The sequence below is a fragment of the Aethalodelphis obliquidens genome, unplaced genomic scaffold (assembly GCF_003676395.1).
Source record: "Aethalodelphis obliquidens isolate GAN/ISIS:26980383/991018 unplaced genomic scaffold, ASM367639v1 scaffold27, whole genome shotgun sequence".
NCBI lineage: Eukaryota > Metazoa > Chordata > Mammalia > Artiodactyla > Delphinidae > Aethalodelphis > Aethalodelphis obliquidens.
The window spans coordinates 2,476,203-2,493,422 of record NW_020837971.1 but is presented as its reverse complement, the minus strand read 5'-3'; positions in this window follow the sequence as shown (position 1 = coordinate 2,493,422).

The window sequence follows — 17,220 nt, the reverse complement described above, 5'->3', positions numbered from 1 at the left end:
TTAGTGCCTTTACTACATTTGTGAAGTGAGGGGCTGGGACCGGGTGACCTCTAACCTTTCTACCAGTTATAATAGTCTATGATTCTGCAAATTACCTGTCCCGTATTTGTCCATCAGATTTCACTCTTCAAAGCATGTTCATAACTATGAATCACTTATCCTATGAGGCAGGCATGGCGTATATTTTTATCATTATTTTATGGATAGGGAGGTAGACATTTGGAGGTTGTGGTTCCCATAAAATTTCATTTTGGGGCCTGAGTCAAGGATCTAGATTCAGAAACACTTAGTTGATTTTAAAAATTATATCAGAGTTGGGTATGTTTCCCTTTAAGAATTCTTGGCAATTATAAATTATTTTGAACTATCATGTGATATGTTGGCTGCTATGGAAACTGCATTAATACATGAAGCATGCAAAGACTGTCACCACATCAGATGTTGCTGCCCTTTGGCTATGCTGACTTACTCATCTGCTTTTTTTTTTTTTTTTTTAAATATTTCTCTCTTTTCTCTTTCTAAACACATGGACATTATGCTTATAATCCAAGAAACCTCATTTTGAAGTGACTCATTCTTATGAAATGCATTCAATGACTTGGAACAAAAGATTCTGGTAGAAATACAACCTGGAAAAAATATTCCATTTAAAAATATATACATAGTATTCATTTAGTATTTCTGTGGCTCAACTGAAATGTGAAAAGGAGCTATGGAAGAAAAATTAAATTAATCAGCTGGCATCATGTTTATATTATAATTGAAAGGGAAAACCATGCATGAGTTTAAGCATAATTTTTTCATTTTAAATAATATATAAAGATATTTAGTATGTCTGAGTTCTGACCAAAGCTATGAATTTTTAAACTTTGCATACATTTATGAAATATGAGCACTTATAGGCATCAATGAATCTTAAAAGATCATTGCTTTTAGATCTATACAGACTATTAAATGTAAATATATATTACATATATGCATATAATATACATAATATCTGTAAACAGTTACCACCTGCTATAGACTGAATATTTGTGTTCCCCAGAATTCATATATTAATCTAATCCCCAATGTGGTGGTATTTGAAGGTGGGGCCTTTGGGAGGTGATAAGGTTATGAAGGTGGAGCCTTCAAAAATGGGATTAGTGCCCTTTTAAGAAGAGACCCCAGAAAGATCCCTTGTTTCTTCCACCATGTGAGGACACAGAGAAAAGACTGTAGCCTGTGAACGAGGAAGCAGGACCTCACCAGACACAAAATCTGCTGGCACCTTGATCTTGAACTTCCCAACCTCCAGAACTGTGAGAAATAAATTTCTAGTGTTTATAAGCCACTCAGTCTACGGTATTGTTATAGCAGCCTGAACAGACTAAGACACCACCTGCACTCCAAAGCTGGTTATCTGTGTTTTGAACGCAGGGCCTCTCTGTCTTAAGTTGGACTCAATTTTCTTGAAACTGCCTGTGTTTTTTTACCCCAAGAAATAGTGGAGAGGTAGATCCACAAATTATATGGACCAGAAGTATTTACTTTCTCCTACATTCACTGCTCTTTGGCAAACACATTTAACCTCATTTTTTACCGTCTTCCTTGCCACCTTGTGATGCCAACTTTGGTTGAAGTGATAACAGTCAGTACTATACTTCTCTTGGTGTCAATTTATAGGCTATTATAGGACACATACTTTTATTTGCATTTCTCTGATTCATAATGAGTTGGATATTTATGTACCTATTAATTATATGACTTCTGTAAAATAATTATTCATAAATTTGGCTGTTTTGCTAACTGATTTATATTATTTAGATATAAAAGAAGTAAACATTTTAACAGAATGGAAAATGTTAATGTTTGATATATTAAAGGTTTAAATTTTTATGTAATAGGCAAATGTATTTTATCTTCATACATATTATGATTTCATTCTTAGAAAGTTCTCATCTTCCATATCTTAACTATCCATATGTATTGACATTTTATAGTTTTAGTTGTTACCTTTAAACTGTTCATTGCTTCAATATATTTTAGATGTAATGCCAACTGAGAATTGGCCTTTTTTTTCAAAATAGTTAATTTTTCCAACACAATGTTACAAATAGTTCTTTTTATTACGAATTTGTGATATTTTAAATCCTATATTGAGATTCTAACATTTGTTCTAGAGCTACTCCATTATCTGTCCCTCAATTCTTAAGCCACTACCACACTATATTAAATATTATATCTTTAAAATGAAATTTGTAATCTGATAGCATGATTCACTCCTTAACATGATTCACAATTCTCATTTAATTTTTCCAGATAAGACTAATAAAGTCCTCACCCCCAATCAAAATTTCCAATGCTCTTTCTTTTCTGTTTCATTTCTTTTCATTTTATTTGTTCTGTCTTATTTTTAACATTTATCTCAAACTTGTAAGGAGTCTTTATTTTGCCAGAAATATTTCATATTGAGCTCAGTTTGTAGAATTTTATTTGTACAGAGCACCTTGGATGAATAAGAGTTAATATTTGGAAGGAGTTCAAAAAGACATTGCAAAAGTTGCTCTAAATGCATGCAACCTGAAAAATGGACATTGAATATACGATTTTTTAAAGCAGGGATGGTAGCACTAGAGGTAGAGCACTAGAAAATTAATATCTTATATAGGGAAAACATGAGATGTTTAACTGGTAAGTTCAGTTATATTACTCAATTTGAGTATTCTCAGCCACAAGAGTAACAAATTTCTTTACCCTGGGAAGTTTGCTTGTAATCACACTCACATCACATAGAAGATTTGCACCCAACAATGTTACAAGAAAGACATATCTCCAGCAATTACTGCATTGCATGCTCTTATTCATAAATTTAGACAGAGTCATAGGAATTACAAGACCAATGGAATTATGATTTGGGGGCTCTAACGGAGGAAAGAAATCAATATTTTAAAGAAGATCATACATACAAGGCAGTGAAATATCACAGATAAGCTAAGATTTGAAACGTGATTCCCCTAGGCACTGGTGGTTTGATGATGGACAATTCCTGAACCAATCTGATTTTAGTTTCCTCATTCATAAAATAGGTCAAAATAATATTCTGTGAGGAATGTAAAAAAGATTAAAGGAAATGATGAAATGATTTACAAACTAGGAGCACTTGAAACATAGTACTAATAAATGTTAATAATTATTATATATTGTAATTAACAAGCAATTTTTAGCGAGTAGAAACTCCCCATGATACTAGGAAGTAAAGAAATCACTGCCATGGAATATAAAAATATACAAAAAAGCTCCTAGACAGGAAAAGGAAGATCTAAATAGAATGAGGACAGAGACAAATCTAGCTGATCCTCTCTAAGGACTTTATTGATATATTCATAGGAAGATAAACATTGAAATTTTGAGTCCTATAAAAGGTAGTACCTCTTGTAAATGGTGCTTGACTACCTGGAACTTGGTTTGAATTAAACTGTTTGAAACTGGAAAAGTGACTGATTACATTTGTTTGAAACAAAGGCCCTAAAAATAACAGCAACAAAAAGGTGTTTATATGAAAGATCATCAACTGTCTGTAAGGGAGACAAGGAATAGTACAGGGAAGTGACAATTTTGGACATACAACCAAGAACATTAAGACCTAAAGAAAAATTCAGAAAACAAGGCAATTCATTTGCCAACAGAAATATCTTCAGTCAATCTGAAGAAAAGTTTTTCTGTATTGGAAATGTGTAAGAGTTGTATTATTAAAGTTGTCTCCCAAATGTGTCACAAGTTCCATAACATTTGCGATGGCACATGCACTATGGACTGTAAGAAAAAGAGGTCCCAACTTAATAACCAATCAAATGATTATGGGAGAGAAATGGAAAAATGAAAAAATTGAAATGTATTTTAAAACCGAAGGAGCTAGCTCTGATGGCCTGATTAAAAACCAGAAAACAAAAACAAAACACTGCTGTGACCATTTATTTCTAGTGATAACAGAAGTATATGAAATAATTTCTGAACAGATTAATAGCAAAAAGCCCACACAGAAGGTATAAAATGCACCGTACCTTTTTCAGATAAGTTATCAACACCCAGAGGGAAAATTTGTAACTCTTCTAAGAGAGAGAATTATCAGAGTAAGACATCCTGAAAGAGAAAAGAGATGGAAAATAGTATTGAGTGTATGTTCCTCAGTTCTAAATCTACTCAAAGACGGTGGCAACTTGTTGAGAAATGTTTGGACATGGAACTTCATTTTCTATAGAACTGACAATTCTGCTCTTACATATCAATTATAATACAAAAAGCACTTAAAAATTAAGGTAATTATAGATTGAAATTAAGAAAATGATGTTCCTTAAAATGTAGACAGTGAATTCTTGGACAGGACATCTCATCAGGTGATCTTTCAAGAATGTGTGAACACTTTGATGTCCAAGGGAGTTACCGGGATTGACTCTGTGACTTTGCCATTCAAATACATTTTATAGCAGAATAAGATATTGAGAAGCAGAACATAAGTAAAAGAAGAATAAGGAGGAGGAGGAGGAGGAGGAGAAGGAGAAGGGGGACAAGAAGAAGGACAAGAAGAAGAGGAAAGAGAAGTTAGTGCATTCACTAATTGTGGTACTCATTCAGATGACCAAAATATATTTCTCAGATATATTTGGTCTTCATTCATAGTTCTTGCCTCACAGCTCCCAACCCTTGGATTTTCTGCCATCACAATTGGGTTTATGTTAATGAAGGTGACTTTTGGATCCCACCCCAGGGTGGCGGCTGGTTGCCAGGAGAAGCAACCATGCGAGTAGAGGGTTGGAACTTTCAGTCCCACCCCCTGATTTCCCGGGACAGGAGAGAGGCTTGAGGTTAAATCAGTCACCATTAGCCAATGATTTAGTCTATCATAAGTAATGTATAATTAGCCTCCATAAAACCCAGAAGGACAGCCTTTTGGCCCTTTTCAGAGACCTTCCACACTGGGGAACCAGAACACTTCCACGTGCCATGGTGCCGAGCCCCAAGTTCCACAAGGACACAAGATCCTTTGTTCGGGACCTCACCCTATATATCTCCTTATCTGGTTGTTGATTTGTATCCTTTAATATCTTTTTATAGTAAATTGGTAATCTAGTGAGTGAACAGGTTTCCCTAAGTTCCTGAGTGAGCCATTCTAGCAAATTAATTGAACCTGAGGAGAGGATTGTGGCAACCTCTAACCGAAAGCCGGTAGCTGAGAAGCACAGGTGAAAACCTGGGCTTGCAACTGGCATCTGAAGTGAAGAGCTGTCTTGTGGGACTGAGCCCTTTACCTGTAGAATCTGACTCCATCTCCGGGTAGACAGTGTCAGAATGAATTTGAGTTCTCTGACACCCTGCTGGCGTCTGAGAATTGCTTGTTGGTGTATGGAAGCCTCCAAAAACACATGTTGGAACTGGGTCCAGGAGGCCTTTCACGCATTCATTTATTTTATCACTCATTTAGTAAATATTTACTGAGCGCCTGCTTATATTCCAGTCAGTGTTATAGGTGCCGGTGATACAATAATGAATGAAGCTGTCAACATCCCCTCAAGTTTTATGGTAGCAACAAAGATGTGACAACATGTAAATTACTTTATAATATTAGATAGTACTATATATATATTTTTAACATCTTTATTGGAGTATAATTGCTTTACAAAGGTGTGTTAGCTTCTGCTATATAACGAAGTGAATCAGCTATACATATACATTTATCTCCATTTCTCCTCCCTCTTGCGTCTCCCTCCCACCCTCCCTATCCCACCCTCTAGGTGGTCACAGGGCACCGAGATGATCTCCCTGGGCTATGCGGCTGCTTCCCACTAGCTATCTATTTGACATTTGGTAGTGTATATAAGTCCATGCCACTCTCTCACTTCGTCCTAGCTTCCCCTTCCCCTTCCCCTTTTACAGCACTTACTACTATCATCTGCAACGCTGATGAAATCTCAGGAGGTACAGAGTATTCAGAAAAAGTAGGCCCGATGTAAATAATCCAAATGAATGTTGCTCAGTAAAAGCCCAAGGAAGTTAAAGAAATAAAGTCAGTTTCTGTGATAACTCAGCAATAACTCAGCAGTGCTTCCTGAGCACTCAGTGCAGCAAATTCTGTACTGCCCTGCCCAGGGCTGACTTACCTATCTCCAAGCTGATAGGAAATGAAATTCCAGCTTCTCACAGTGTATCTGACTCAAGGTTATATGCCCTCTGAGCAGGTGTAATGAATGTCTGATGTGAGAATATATAGGCCCAGCCCCTTGCATCAATTTGAGACAACTCTGAAAGACCATCACAATACCAGATATCCAAGTGGGATCAGCTGAGGCCTCAGCTGTAAACTGTGAGGTCGGTCAGCTTCTGCCTCTGTCCTGTGTTGCCTCAGCCCTTAATTCCTTACAGGTGTGTCTCCGGAAGGCCTTTCCCAGTAAATCTGCCTCAAATTCTCTGTCTCAAAATATATTTCCAGGGATCCAGTCTAAGATAAATTGAAGGGAGTTAAGTGATTCCCCATGTAGCTTGGTGAAAATTAAGTACAGGTTTTTTTTTTCTTCGTGTGCTAATTGGCTATTTGTATATCTTCTTTGGAGAAATGTCTGTTCAGACCTTTTGCCCATTTTATTTATTTATTTATTTATTTTTGCGGTACGCGGGCCTCTCACCACCGTGGCCTCTCCCATTGCGGAGCACAGGCTCCAGACGCACAGGCTCCGGACGCGCAGGCTCAGCCGCGATGGCTCACGGGCCCAGCCGCTCCACGGCATGTGGGATCTTCCCGTACCGGGGCACGAACCCGTGTCCCCTGCATCGGCAGGCGGACTCTCAACCACTGCGCCACCAGGGAAGCCCTCTTTACCCATTTTAAAATTGGGTTCTCTATATTTTTTTATTATCGAGTTGTAAGATTTCTTTATATATTTTGGATAAAAGCCCCTCATGAGGTGTATGATTTGCAGATATTTTCTCTCATTATGTGGGTGGTCTTTTCACTCTCTTTTAAAAAACATTTATTTATTTATTTTTAATTAAACAATTTTTAAATTTTGTACAATTTTTAAAGGTTACTTTCCGTTTACAGTTACTACTTAAGTACAGTTTTTATATGAAAGGAAATGAAGTACAAAATTTGGGGGTAAATTTAGATACTGAAGGTATATGAAACATGCAAATAACGTTCACGGAAAACTTTAAACGAGAAACTTGAGCTCATGTCTGTTTAAAAAATACTTTAAAAATTTTCACTTTACGCTTGAAAGGGCTATACACTGCTCCTGATCAAGACCTATTAATGATGATCATTTCAAATTCTTGATAGTCACCATCAAGGAAAACCTTTGTTCATACAGATATATGAAATATCATTTAAACATATTTTAAAACTAAACATTTGAAACTATTGAAATTATGTGTAAAGCCAGTAAAGATATTCTTTCCTTCATTAATAATTTAATGATAAAATGTCTTATAATAACTGTAATAGATTTCAAATCCATTCAAACTCTTTCAAATCAATAATTTCAAAATAATGGTGAATCTTTCATTTGCAGAATATACATACGTTGCTAGCGCTGTGACACAGCCGCTGGCTTAGATGCCTCTAAAAATGCACCTGGATTTCAAGAGGAACAGAATGTGTGTAAAGACAGTTTTAGATCCTAGCCCTGACTTTGGTCTGCGTACCATGCTCTTTTGCGCACCTCGGACATACAACATGCAGCAGGGCTTTAGTGATCCGAAAGGATTTCGGGACACACCCACAACTCTTTTGTGGCAGCCCATGGTGTGCTGCAAACATATTGGGTAGCTCAGGGATATACTCCTAGGAGTATGTTCTCAAGTGACCGAAAGAGGATCTCAGGGGAATATGCAGATCTTCAGCAGTTTAACTGGGAGAAAGGAACTAAGACTTAACAGTCCTAGCAATTCATGACATTTGCAAAGCTAACAGCAATGCATTTTGCAAGCTGGAAAACAGATGGACCTGTGGTAACTGGCTGAGTAGACCTGAAAAAGAGGAATCCTAAGGCAGCAGTGATCTGAGACCTGAGAAGACCCCTGATTTAAGGCAGAGAATCAACCAAAGAGTCAGGAATAGGTCACACCGTGTGCCTCTGGAAATAGGAGTGAAGGGAGAGAAGCTAAAATGAGGAAACTTGGGGGAAACTGCAAAGTAGTTGGAATTCTAGTTCCTCTTCCCTGCTATCTCACTGGACAGAAGACAAAGGATGCATGTTGTGGAAAAGGCAAGATTGAGGGTCTTTGGAATGGGGATCAAGTGGCATGAATGAAAATGTTGGTATCACACAGAAAGTAGGGGATGCAGTGACCAGATGCATGCTGTAGGCTGGGTTGAAACCCCCAGTCTTCTTTTTCTACTGAAGTCCCAGAATTCTTACAGCCAGACCTTTACCCACCAAGCAGGAGATGGAAGAGAACATTCTGGGGAATCTGACCAGCTCAAAAGGAAAGAACTAAAGACTCGAACACTTGTGGTTCATCTACACCATCATACTTTAAAGTTCAAAAACCCCACACACATGCTCAGTGTTTCCACTCAAGCTTTTAGACCAGCTTCTTCCTTTGCCTGTGGGTTCTCGATTCTCCTAGTTTCCTCTGATAATCTGGCGATAACTCTCCAAACTAACGTTTCTCACTCTTCATCCACTGTAATTACTTGTCAGCACCAAGAACAAAAATTGCCCTTTTCCTGCCTTCTTTCCTGAAATCTGGAAGCTGAAACTGGAGGGCTTGATATAAACTTCAAATAAATCACAACAGATCATATATGAGCAACCTTCACGCCTGCTCCTATGGGGGCAACTCAGAAAGTTCACCCGAACACCCAACGCCATCACCAAAGATGTTCAAACTGTAAACCAGGAGATCTATTGGATGGCCACTGCTGTCTTTGAGTCCAGCATCTAGAAATCTCGGCTGACTCTACTCTGGACTCAGAAACTGGGTTTCCAACTATTCATCTTTGTTTTTCATAGAAACTGCTTTCATTAAATGCCTGACTGCTAGCACCATCCAGCAAATATCCTCTACTACCAAGTTCCAACAGATGCTTCAGTTGGTCCTTAATGAACAAAATGCTACCAAATGGGAAATGGACTTACATTAGAAGAGACATGCTTCTTTCCTTGAACGGGAGGAGAGACTGACAAGGATTCTCTCCTTTACCAAACTTTAGTCCGGTTCTTCTGAGCCAGACTAGCCCCATTCTTGGGCATGTTGCCCAGTGGCCCAATTTTAACCAAAATCCCCCACCCTTGGTACTTGATCACCCTCGATTACCCTAGCCTGCTGATTTCAGCAAGAATCCTGTTAGGTGAGTTTAACCAGAATCCCCTTACCCCTCCTGTTTCCTCTTAATAAGTTTCCATCCCCACCCTTCCATCTGTTCTTGGGCTATAAATTCCCACATTTCCTTTTTGTATTCAGAATTGAGCCCAGTTCTATAATGAGGTCTCTTTTCTCCTACTGCAGTAGTTCCTGAGTAAAATCTTTTTTTTTTTAATTACTTTACTATCAGACTGTTTTTTCTTTGACAAAGGTAACCATCTGTATAGAAAAGCTAAAGAGATTCCACAGGACTTCTTAGAAGAAATCATTTTATTGTTGAAAAGTTAAGTAGGAGAGACTGTGGGAAGGCTCTAGTTTCTGTTTCAGAAAAAAGAAGTTTCTGACTTTAAGAAATATAATTGCTATTACATACTCTGTTGTCTTGTATTTGGTTGATTACTCGTTTCAGCTGCAAAAGAGATGTACCATGTAACTTTTTATTTCTGAAATTATGTTGTAAAATTAATTCAATTACTCTCTCCATAAAGGAGAAACAGAATGTAAAGAGATTAAGGTTTTTTTTTCTTTTTTAACAGCAGCCAAGAATAGTCTCTAAGCCAATAAAAGATTGTGTGATGGTAATGATATTGAGGGAGAAGTCTTGGTGATAGAGTTCTGTGATTAATTTAACTACAACACAAACTAGTATATGAATGGGTGGCAGAGGGACATGTAATTACAAAGAAGATCAAAGGCAGTTTGCCAGTATCCAAAGTATACAGAGAAAATGACAATGATCCAATTAAGGAAGTATGTAGAGAATGTTGAATTCATGTGAAAGTTTATAATGTCTCTGATATATGGACTGATGCCAGGGGAATTTGACCCAGCAGGAATCAAGACCAAGATTCAAGGAAATGATGCTTTAGGAAGATGAAAGTACAAAGGTAAAAGCCCAGACAATTAGGCATTCTCATTTACAAAGGAGACTTTGGACTCATTCCTAAGTTTTCTGAAAACAGGAAATCTACCCTTCAGGAAGAGCAACGTCCATGCCATTTTTACACTGTATATCCTAGGTTAGCAGCATTCACTTAGCAATGGAACCCTTTTCAGATTATTTTCTTAATCAACTCATATAAAAGAAAGCAGAGAAGACTCAGATTCTATTTCCGAAATTGTGCAACTCTCCTCCCCAAGCTCGGTGCTGAGAAATGCCGTGACCCAACTCCCTCCACCCCTGTCATTAAAATCTAGCAGTAACTAAGTTAAACGTAAAGTGTTCTTTAATACGATTGCTTTAGCACCCTCAAGGAACTTCAGATTACTTAACACAGACAGTAGGTCATGAAAAATCTTGCCTGTGATCTTGTGGGTTGCTTGGACCAAGTGTTGTTGTTGTTGTTTTTAAAATAAATTCTTCATCTAGTGAAGCATCTACAGGTTTTTATCAGCATTTCTAATCCATACGCTCTATCTCTTTCAACTACCTCTGCATCTGTAACAGCTGGAAACTTCCTATATACATTGAAAACACAGCAAAAAACAGGAATTTTGTTGTTAATATTGCTTATATTGCACAAATAATATATATCCTTTAGAAAAAAATAGAAAATAAACTAAAAGAGGAAAAATTACCTATAATCAAAACACTCAGAAAAATAATTAATATCATTTTGGTGTAAAGCCTTCATACTTCGTATGTATACTTTATAATATATGCGTATATTTTTAATTGGATATTGGAACTAAATCTGCTTTCACATAACTCAGTCCTCTACCATGAATACTATACCATTCCCTGTTAATACATGTTTGTCTTCATTCTCAATGATACATAGAATTTCAATAGGTAGATTTATCAGCTTTTACTCAAATACCTGTTAATGGGCATTTTTAGTGTTGTTCTTAATTTTTCACTAATAACTCTACAGTGGCCATTCTCCTGAATATATATCTTTGCCAACTGCAAAATGATTTCTTTAGAGTATAGTATTAGAAGTAGAATTTCTTAATTAAATAATATGAAAATGTGCAACCTTTTGTTTATGCTGCTAAATGGCCCATTAGAAAGTTTGTATGAATTTAAAATCCCACGACTCACGGGCCCAGCTGCTCCGCGGCATGTGGGATCTTCCCGGACCTGGGCACGAACCCGTGTCCCCTGCATCGGCAGGCGGACTCTCAACCACTGCGCCACTAGGGAAGCCCCAAATATCCATTCTTGAAGCGTTGTATATTTTGATGTGTACTATGCTTTGAACCAATGCTTTTTTACTCAAACTCAAAAAAATTTTCAGTTATTTTTAGAGAATCTGCTCTCTACTCTTTTACATTTAGCATGACAAGCACTTTGTGCAAATACCTTTCACACTTAAGATTTAAAAGGAGAATCACAAAAACACTTTTCTAAAAAGTGTTGCTTAGAAGAAGAAATCAAATTATAGAAGACACATAACTAAGAAATTCATGAAAATAAGAATACTTCAAATAAATATGAAATGTAACTAAAGCCATAGTTAGTTTTAAAATTTGTGAAACATTCAACTTAAGGAGTTAGGAATAAACAATATAGAAAAATGCCAATGGAATAGAGACAATGTATATTTTTGCTCATAATTTTAAACTCAAAGCCTAGCAGACAGTAAGAGTTCAATCGTTCCATAACTATATAAATGAGACACTGTGAATGAGAATATATAAGTAAGGATTTCATAAAGACAAAAGATAAAATGAATGAGGTATGTAAAAAATGAACCAAAACCCAAAAACTGAAATATTTTTTATATTCGTATTTTTTTAAAAGCTGTTGGATGATTTTTTTTGAGGTGTTGGGCAACATTTGTCTATCTTTGCCTGTTTTTGTGCTTTTTTTCTGCTTTGTAAAAAACAAAGGTCCTCCTCTGAGATATGAAATTTGGTGTCAAGAGCTGGGAGGTTTGAAATTTTATACTATTTGCAAGTTAAATTAGTCTGCCTTTGTTTTATAGAAGCTGGTAGAGGACATCAAACTCCTGGGTCAGAGATGAAGGACTTTATTATTCAGAGCTACAGAAGTCAGAGGATCAGCACTTGCATTGGTTCTGCCAGACAGAAATCCCACAGAGCAAAGAAAAGAGGGCTGGGTGATACCTGCACACACAATGGAGTGGGTTCCAGGAGAGGAACTGCGAGCTTAGACCAGTAACCCTATCTGGCCTTCGCCCTGGAGGGAGACGCTATCTCAGTCTTCTAAGGCTACTTGCTACATAAACCTCTCTGAAAAGATAGTCTGGAATGAAGTCAGTCAGTGCCTTTACTTGCCAGATGTGCAGAGATGCTAGAAACCCACGGAGAATCATCTCCTAACAGAAAGAGGGGAAGGAAGCACCATTACTGAATGAGCAGCAGCAAATAGGTTTGTAGTTTTATAAGAAAACAGATGGAGATTTTTTTCCAGTGTTTTCTGAGCGTTTTCTGTTTGATCACCCACTTTAATGCTGAAGGCAGCTGAGGAAATAAACAGTTGTTTCTTGCAATTCCTCACTTCATGATTTCTTGAATCTAACAGATCTTTGCTATCTTCCCCAACCCAGATATTCAAATGTTTTCTAAGTTTCTAATTCCCTATATGAAACCTCTTCCTGCTTGTAATACTTAGTGTGTTTTCTGTTTTCCTGACCAAACTCTGTCTGATACAATATATAAAAACATGGATCCAGAAAACAGACTCTCACATATGGGAATCTGGGATTAGTCATTGGAAGGCCCTATGACTTCAACATCAGTGGAAAATAAAAATAGGTAGTCCAAAGAAAAGGCAAGTAGGAAATAGTGTCTATTAAAGACAAGCTTATGGCACAATCAGAGGGGCAAAATCCTTTTATGAGTACTCTTAAAAATATATTTTTCAGCAAGTTAATAGATACAGAGCTATAAATTCAGAACCAGAAATAAGATTTGGTCTTGTGAGTTACAGATTTACAAGCAAATGGAATTTTTATCAATGCTTTGCCTCTTATGTAAAAGTTGGAGTATTGATTAGGAAGGAGTAGAACTCTAAGAACTGGAATAAGAATTTTCCAATGGATTGCAGTGAATTTGAGGAGTTTAAACTGCTTACTTCCAGTGCTCCTTGCTTTCCATCAGAAGCAGCTTATCTTCCCCTATGAGGGGACGTTAGCCTCGCTTTGCCTGTTGATTCTAAATTACCTCGGTGAAGCGTCCCCTGGTAAGGCAATGCGAGTTCTGTTCAGAACCTATCCCCACACCTCTCATTGCTTACAGACGTGTAATCAGAGGCTGCGCACAGGATGTTGGGGATGATTACGAATTCTAATCCAGGAGGAGATGCACACACACACACACACAAACAGAAGCAATAATTTCCAAATTTATATTCACAGAAAACTGGGAAGAATGTTGGTAAAAATGATTCTAAAGGAATTATAGCAGGGCAAAACAAAGCAATAACAATTTAAAAAAATACATAAAGCTAGTTTACTGAATGGTTGCCCTTATAAGACATTCTGGAGTAACTGTGTTACCACAAACAGCTGGGAGTGACTTCAACCGTTTACTCAGTCTGTTGACTTAAACCTGAACATAGCAATGATCTAAATTAGATAAGTATGAGGTGCCAGGACTTCCTTAGTATAAAGTTGACTAATGTATCTAAAAACTTAAGGAAATAAGAATGTCAGAGAATGTTAATCATGGGAAACTCTCACATCTATGCCCTTACTGTATCCCTGAGGAGAGTTTAAAGAATACTCCCTGCACCAAAGCTTGGAGCAATGCTGATGAAAGTAGCACCAGCAGAAAGCATGGTGGTAGCTGTTCATTGCAGGCTGGGGAAGACTGTGTGAGATGGTACCACTGAAATGTACTCCCCAGTTTTAAAGAGTGAATGGCAGAAGCCAGAGACACAGAGGCGCCATTACTGCAAAGTGCAGAGGGTGGTGCAGTGTAACTTGACCGTGACAGTCTAGGTTTTGATAGATGAGCAGCCTAGTAAAATTTTACTTGATTCTTATAATGTCTACTTGATCTGCATGTTTGATTAAAAACTCAAGGTTTAGTAATCAGAGATCTGAAATGAGTCACTACAATGAAGAGTCATAACTCACTCGAATCCCCAATTTGATCCACTTCACAGATCCAGAAGCTTTTGAATAAAGAGGAGGCAGTTTCCCTTGAGGAAGGTCCCAACAAAATTGCCACAAGTGTATACTGTAAACATTCCTTTCAGTCTTCCATAGAGTGACCTGAGGCCATGTGCCGGAGCAACCGTACACTGAGTAACGGGGATGGCCCAGAGTTCTACAATCTCTTTGGACCTTGGTCCCAAACAGCCACTAATGCACGAGGCTTCAAAATGCCTCAGTCAGAGTTTGGTCTTACTGCGATCAGGCAATAAACAGAGTTTTAGCCAATGTCCTCTGACACCCTGTGCTTACTATTCCAGAATATTATTAGTTGGAATAGACATAGCGACTGACAAGAGTCCCCACATTGGCTTTCTGACCTGTAGAAGACGACCACTATAGTAGGATGGGAAAATTAGAAGCTGAGGAAATGCTCCTCTTACCAAAACAGAAAGTGAAAATTCATGCCAAATCATGGGTAATTGCAGAACTTATTGCCACCACCGACTACTTGAAAGATACAAGATAAATGTATAAAATCACACTCTATCTGTTGTATGCAGAAGATATATGGATCTTGCAGAATACCAGTTAATTTTCATAAAATTAATCAGGTGGTGACTCTAATTTCAATTGCTGTTCCAGCTGTACTACCTTTATTAGAGTAAATCAATCCAGCCCCTAGTATCTAGTATACAGCTATTTAAAAGTTACGTCTTCATTATCCTACCTCAGGGCTATATCAATTGCTTTGCTCTCTGTCATTATAGAGAGGATATTACACATATCCTGTGTGATATTATCCTGTGTAATATCACACAGGATATTACGTTTGTCCACTACATTAGTGACATCATACCAATTGCCTTATTAAGACACATATGTACCAGAGGGTGCACAAAATCCTCATGGAAATTCAGGGAACTTGGTTGATTTTCTAGGGGTCCTATGGGCATGTCAAGGTATCCCATCCAGAATTTAAAATTGTTACTGTGCCTTCTACTACCACCATAAGAAGAGTCATAGTTCTGGGTGGAACCTTTGGTTCTGGAGGTAACATATATCACCTTTCAGGTTGTTCTAATCCACTTAACAAGTAACACCTAAAGCTGCTAATTTTTAATAGCGGCCAAAAGAAGAGAAAGTGCTCTTGTTGTTTAGGACTGAAGCACATGCTGCTTTGCTATTTGGAGTTTACGACCCAGCAAATTCCATGAGCGCCCATGATGTCTGTGGAAGACAGGTTTACTATGTAGCACCACTGGCAAGCCCTGAAAGGTATGTGATAGCATATATCCCTAGGATTTTGTAAAAAGTACTATCCTTCATAGTTAACTGTTCTCTTTTTAAGAAATAGTCACTGGCTTGCTTTTCAACCCTGACAGTGATAGAATGACTCACTAGAGGATATAAACTGATCATGCTACCTAAGTTTCCCATCACAAACTGGATGTTATCTTATCTCAACCATAAAGAAGAGCACGCTCAGTGTCACTCTGTCATCAAGTGGAAGTGATATATAAGATATCATATTCCAGCAAGCCATGGGAACACAAGTAGGACGTGTAAGCTGGTGACTCAGGCTCCCAGAACAAGTGTGTTCCCTTGCTTCATCGTCACATTTCCTTTGACTGTAACATGTGGACTCATGGTCAGTATTTCCCTATGACCAGTTGTCCAAAAATTTCAGGTTTGGTTTAGAGACAGTTCTCGATGATAGGCTGCCACCAGTTTGAAATGAACTGCAACTCTCTTTCAGCACTGTTTAAGAGTGTCATAGAAAGACAGTGAGGAAAAAAGCCCTCTCGGTAGACAGAACTTTAAGACGTGCACTGTGTTTTGAACTTTACTGTCAAGGGATAATGGTCAGGGGTACAGATGGATACCAGTACACGAGCAAAGACTAATGGAAAAGCTGGATGATCACAGACTTGAAGGGAATAAGATGGGAGGCTTGGTGGTATGGAGATCTGGGCAAAGAGTATGTGAATGCTGTTAAGAGCATGCCGGAGAAGGCCCTCAGTAATATTTGGATACAACCCACACTGTGGAGATCAGTTTCTCTCTTTTCTTAGTCATTCCAGCGCTTGGTTATTGGACTCAGGAATAAAATCACCAGAATTAGGATGGAATCTGAACAACACAAGATATTTTTCCCACAAAACTCATATGACAAAGGCCACAGCTGAATGGTTCACCAAACAGCGCAAACCAAATCTCATACCCCAATATAGCATCATTTCCTAGTGGGAATAGTGAGCCACTCAGTGGCAGAAGGATTATATTGGACCCCTGCCAGCCTGGAAGGAAAGAAATGTTTTTCTTTAAAAAATATACTGACTTTGGCTACGAATTGTATTTCCTCCCTCACAAAGCCTCTGCCAGCATCACCACCTGTGTATTTATTGAATACCTTATTCCCTATATTGGTAACCCACGTAACATGGCTTCTGACCAAAGAGCTCATCTTACAGCAAAAGCAGTGACTCATATCCGTGAGACTTACTGGTCTTACCGTGTACTACATCATCCAGAAGCTACTGTTCTGATGGAATGGTACACTGATGCATTGACGAAAAAGTGCAAGTATGTGAATAAGGACTTGCAACTCTGAGGTGTCATCTGACAAGATGCAGTAATACCTGCATATTCTGTAATTAGTAATATCTGCATTAGTAATATCTGCATTAGTAATATCTGCACATTCTGGTAGCAACTGACAGCAACAGCAACTAATACATAATTCTGTTTCTACAGTAGCCAGGACATGGGCTTAAGGATGCGGGAGTGTGGGTAGCCTCTTCCCATGTTA